Here is a 5929-nt window from a genome sequence, read left to right on the forward strand (position 1 = left end):
TTTATTCGTAATAATATTGTAATTGTTAAATAATAATATTTTTATAAACAAGATTTATTGTATTTTCTTATAAAAAGGAAATTGATTTGTATAAACAAAATATATAGGCACATGTACCCCCATGCACGCGCGCACGCACGAAAATAATTAAAATATTAAAAAGGGGCTGTAGGCACTCACCTTTGAAGCGTGAGTTCCAATCGTTCAAATTCGGTTTCTTTGAGAAGTTTGACGTGAGAAACCATAAATCCACAATTCTTGAACTTTTAAATACTCTCAGGGCCAATTTGTAACAAATTTGAATTATTAGGGACTGACTTGTAATTTTGCTAAAGTATAGGGGCTTTTTGGTAATTTAATTAACTGGTTTGGACTGTTTTGGTAAAAAAAATAGCAAACGAGGGGTTGTTTTAAACAAATGGATTCAGTAATTGGGGTTGGGGACTTGGGGCTGATTTTGAATAAATAGTTTAACAGTGGGGGCATTTTGGTCCTTTCACAACTAAATGAAATTAGGGCTTAAATTTACATCCCGTGTTTTCGTTTTCTTTGTTTGATCGGGCATATGAAGGAAAAGGAGATACTAATCGAATGCCAAAGCAGTGAACGAAGACGGGAGATGGAGGCTCGCATGGTGCTCAATCCGGATTTGCTTGATCGATCGATCGCGAAGGAGGATGTCGTCTCCGGTGTTTGACGAAGCCGAAGAAGATAAGGATCGAAGCGGCGGGGGAAGAGGCGTACGAGGGTAGCGGCGTTGCTTCCGGTTCCTCGGTCTTGGCAGACCACGAAGAAGGCCGAAGGCAAGAGGAAGCTCGCAGCGACTAATCAGGGGGTTTTTGGGGTCGATTGCTTGCGAAGGCGGTGTTTCCGGGATCGAAAGGGGCCGAAGAGAGGGAAAAGGAAAAGCAGCGAAGCGGCTGGGATTTCGGAAGTGGAGCTCGACGGAAAAGAAGAATGGTGCGATGGGCGAAAAGGGAAACAGATTCAAGGATTTTCAGATCGATGGTTTGGTATGGCTGTTCTTGGCTGCTCTTCTCCTCGTTCGATCGGAAGTAAACACGAAGGAAATGGGAAACAGTTTGGATTGAAGAGTAAGGACGAAGCAGCAACCGGTAATCCTCTTGATTTTTTTTTTTTTTTTTTTTAAATTTGGCCTCCAATCCAAAGGATGATGACACTGGCAGAATCGATCAAGGGTGTTTTGTTTTCCCTCTCTTTTATTTGGGTTTTGGTGTTTTGACAGGGAATGAAGAAGATGGTGATCAGAAGATGTTGGAGTGTTCTCGTTTTGCTTGCACGATTAATGAAAGGGAATGGCAGCAAGCAACCCATTTCTGGTACGATAGGATAATTGAAAAGTGTTAAGGAAACTTTTAGGCTTTCTTTTTAGTTAAATGAAAACTCCAAACTTGTGCAATTTATTTGAACTATTCGTTTAATTATTTGTGTATTTTGTATAATGTATTTGTTTCATTATGTATGTAATGTGTGTATTTGTTTCATTTGGTATGTCTTATTGAGAAATTATATTGGTTCAATAATTATGTATTTTGTGTATGTGTTTATTTGTATATGAATTTATTGATTGGTATGGATGTATATTTTAATCGATTTAATATACATTCTTATTGTATGTATGTGTATATTGGTTGGAGACATTTTATAACCTAATATTCACTCACTTTCACTTTAGAAGTTTTCATATATTCTTGTAAATATATATAACGAAATTGAATATTTATACATAATAAGTGTCCAAATTTTGCAATATGTACTACTAATTGTTATTTGGAAATGTTACATCACATATATAAAAATTATATATATATATATATATATATATATATATATATATATATATATATATATATATATATATATATATATATATATATATATATATTTATTTGGGAAAAGTGAATATACCTTAATGGTATATAAGCTTAAGTATCCAAAATCACTATACTACGTCGTTTTGTATATCATATAATACATTCTAATTGTCCAATGTTCTTATAATTTAACTTATAACTTGATTTACTTCCATGATTTTTATAAATTACATATTTATCTTCCTCTTACATAGTTTTCATTTTCAACTACAATATATATAGCCTAGTAGGTGTTCAGCAAAAAAATGTGATGTAAGATAAAGATACTAGTGAAATTTGGAAAATCTTTAAAGTAAATCAAGTTAGGGGTTGAAGTTTAAGAACATTATAACGAATATATCAAATAAAACGACGTATTATAGTATGTTTGGGTACCTAAGCTTATATATCCTTAAGGGTATATTCAATTTTCCCTATTTATTATTGTTATATAATTTTAATTATATAACATATATGCATTTTGATTACACGACTAATTTAGATCATTTGAAGTCGCATACGACACCCAATATATATATATATATATATATATATATATATATATATATATATATATATATATATATAGTGGCTTTGTCGTTATACGTTTTATAAACTTTATTCACAATAATAATTACAATATAATTTATATATATTTATTTAACGTGATTTATACCTTAATTTGTAACGCCCGTAGATCCGGGCTAGTCAATTTAGAGACGATAGGCGTCAAAAATGACTTTTTGATGGAAGATTATTTAGAAGGATTAATCTTAACCAATTTGTAGTATATGTCACAAGGTTTCCGTGCATATAAAGAACGCCAAAATCCGAGTTATAACGAAGAAGTTATGACCTGTCGAAGTTTCGCGACAGAACCAGCACGACACAACGTGACGTAAACAGTGAATTTACGTTAGAGCGATATTTATCCAAAACAATCTAAATGAGAATTGAAGATCACATCGATAGTAGTCCAACGATAAAAAGACAGACGAAAACGGAGTTCAGATGAAGGAGTTATGAGTTTATAACGGAGTTTTCCTGTCCCGACCTACTAAAAATAATATATAAGTAATATAATTATAATATATTAGAAATAAAGTCAAAATTAGCCAATGGAGTCTAAACGAGAGTTGTAGAACATAATCTCACATTCGCGTCGATATAAAGAACGTCGAAAACGGAGTTCGTATGCGAAAGTTATGAATTTCTGAAGTTCGGGGCGCGAAACCCCAAAACTGTCAGAGACCACGACGTGGCAAGCAGTGCCACGACGTGGCAAGTCTCCTGACACCTCTGGGAGTCCCCGAGTCCCGCAGATGCAACTTGCGATGACACATGCAGTGACGACCAAGCCCACGACGTGGCAAAAGGTTCCACGACATGGAAAAGGCCAGTTTTGCCCTATAAATAGATTTGAAGGGCCAACCGAGTTTGGTTGCTCATTCTCTCATCTCTCTCCCATATTACATCGATTTACGTGCAAAGAAGTACCCTCGAAGCCCCGGTATCAACCCCGAGACCCGAAGCAAGTTCTGAAGCCCGAAGATCCCGAGAAGAAAAGAGTTTCCGAGCCGAAGCTTTGCCCGCGAAGAATACTACTTCTACAAGCCGTAGTGTTGTCCGATCGTCTTCTGATCAAGTGAGTGTATAGTCACTTTCGTCTTACACATAGATATGAAGTATTTTATAAAATACGTGCTATGTGTATATATATTGTTGTTTATATGAGTGAGTGTGTGGTCACTTTCTTCTAACACATAAATATTAAGTATTTGCTATGAAATATGTGCTATGTGTATAATATAAAGTTGTTTATATGTGTGAGTGTGTGGTTACGTTCTTCTAACGCATAGATATGAAGTATTTGCTAAGAAATACGTGTTATGTGTTTATACATTGTTTGCTTATTTGAGATGAGTGTGGAATGAATGTTTTATATAGTTTTTAAATGAGTTAAACTGTATATGTATTTTATATCTACAAATATGACATGGGTATATGAAATATTTGATGTGAGACGAAATAATAAGTATTTTTGAACTCAATGTGTTCATTAGGTATTTTATAACTCTATGTGTTCACTTGGTATTTTTGGACTCAATGTGTTCATTAGGTATTTTAGAACTCTATGTGTTCACTTGGTATTTTGGACTCAATGTGTTCATTAGGTATTTTAGAACTCTATGTGTTCACTTGGTATTTTTGGACTCAATGTGTTCATTAGGTATTTTAGAACTCTATGTGTTCACTTAGTGTTTGAAGTCAATGTGTTCATTAAGTATTTTTGAACTAGATGTGTTCACTTGGTGTTGTTGAACTGAGTATGCTCACTAAGAGTTTTAGAACTAAGTATTCACCAGATGTTTCGAATTAATTGTTCACTAGGAGTATTAGAACTATGTGTTTGTTAAGTATGTTGAACTAAGTGTTTACCAGTCATAATTTGTGGACCTTGGCAGTGGGGACTTTGTGTCAATTCCTTAGGTCAATCCTTAGGAATAAATGGATAAAGGATAGTTGATTCTTAGGGTAAATCCTTAAGAAATAAAGGAGATAATGGGAATGAATATTTGGTTTGATTGTTTGATAATTGAATATAATAAATGTATTATTGTGGGTTGAAAACCCTATATGCTCACCAGGCTCCCAAGCCTGACCTACTCAGTTTAATTGTATCACAGGTATCGATACGAAGCTGATTTGCACTGAGAGATTAAAGGAGATGTAAATCACTAGAGTAAATGAATGTATGTTCTGTTTATGCTTATGTGTCTGTATCGGAACATGACATCCCGATGTTTTATTATTTAATGAAAATACATTCTCTTTGAGAAATGTTTTGATAAGTTTTTATCATATCTTGTTTTGGGAACAAATTCCGCAACCGTTTTCTTTAAACGATTACTCTGATCTATAAAACAAAGCATAAACAAATCGGTCTTTTCTGGCCGTGAAAAATGGGGATGTCACATAATTCTCATGCCCTCTCATCGATTATATAAATTTTCTAAAAGTGCTTGCTTAAGGTTCAGGTCGTGGTGATTCCAAAAATGTAGACAAAATTGAATTATGTTATACTGATCTCTGTGAAACGACGTTTAAAGTTTCGCGTTTAATTAAGCTGAAAACGTCTGATTTTTTACTTTTGTAAATACTTTTACAAAAATATTTCAAATATGAAATTAAATATTAGACTATAGCTTGAGTCCAAAAATGCTTTCGGAATTTCCATTTGAGGTGTGCAAGTCCCCCACCAGATAGAAACGGTTTTAGTGGTTTTAAGAAAAACATTATTATATTGGTTTTGGATTCTTAAAACGGTCGTATCTTTTGCATACAAACTCTGTTTTGGATGTTCTTTATATATTTGGAAAAAAGGAAACACGTACTTCGAGACTAAAATGTTTGCTTTGCTCCCAAGGGAGGAAATAAATGATAAAGAGATTAGAATAAATTATGGTGAAACAATTAGAATATATGACCAAAATGAAATTGGTAATATAAGTGTCATATTTTCTTATTCAATTGCATGTGATATTATGAATGATGATCCTGAACCACAATTTGTCATTGAATGTCAAAAGAGACCTGACTAGGCTAAATGGAAAGAGGTTATGCAAGATGAATTAACTTCTCTTAATAAGAGCAAGATCTTTTGAGACATTATTCTCACACCTTGTGTTGTGAAACCATTAGGATATAGATGGATCTTCGTACGAAAAAGAAATGAGAAAGACAAAATTGTAAGATATGTGGTTAGGCTTGTGGCTCAAGGTTTCTCACAAAGGCCTGGAATTGATTATGAAAAAACCTATTCTATTGTAATGGATGTAACCACTTTTAGATATTTAATCAGCCTAACATCAATTGAAAATTTAGAGATGCATCTTATGGGTGTTGTTACAACTTACTTGTATGAATCACTTGATAGTGATATCTATATGAATATCCCTGAAGGATTTAAAATGCCTAAAGAATTATGTACAAAACCCAAAGAAATGCATTCTATAAAACTACAAAGATCTTTATATGGGTTAAATCAATCTGGA

The 5929-nt window shown here is 33.5% G+C and overlaps 1 long non-coding RNA gene across 1 annotated transcript; it reads left to right on the forward strand.

The window, feature by feature from the left end:
* Positions 1-561: 561 nt before the first annotated feature.
* Positions 562-1505, forward strand: LOC145058774 (uncharacterized). Its single transcript, XR_013686518.1, has 2 exons — positions 562-1115; positions 1247-1505. It is a non-coding gene; the product is annotated as an uncharacterized LOC145058774 (long non-coding RNA).
* Positions 1506-5929: the final 4424 nt, after the last annotated feature.

Source organism: Lactuca serriola, chromosome 6 (assembly GCF_051521515.1).
Source record: "Lactuca serriola cultivar US96UC23 chromosome 6, Lser_US96UC23_V15, whole genome shotgun sequence".
Classification (NCBI taxonomy): domain Eukaryota; kingdom Viridiplantae; phylum Streptophyta; class Magnoliopsida; order Asterales; family Asteraceae; genus Lactuca; species Lactuca serriola.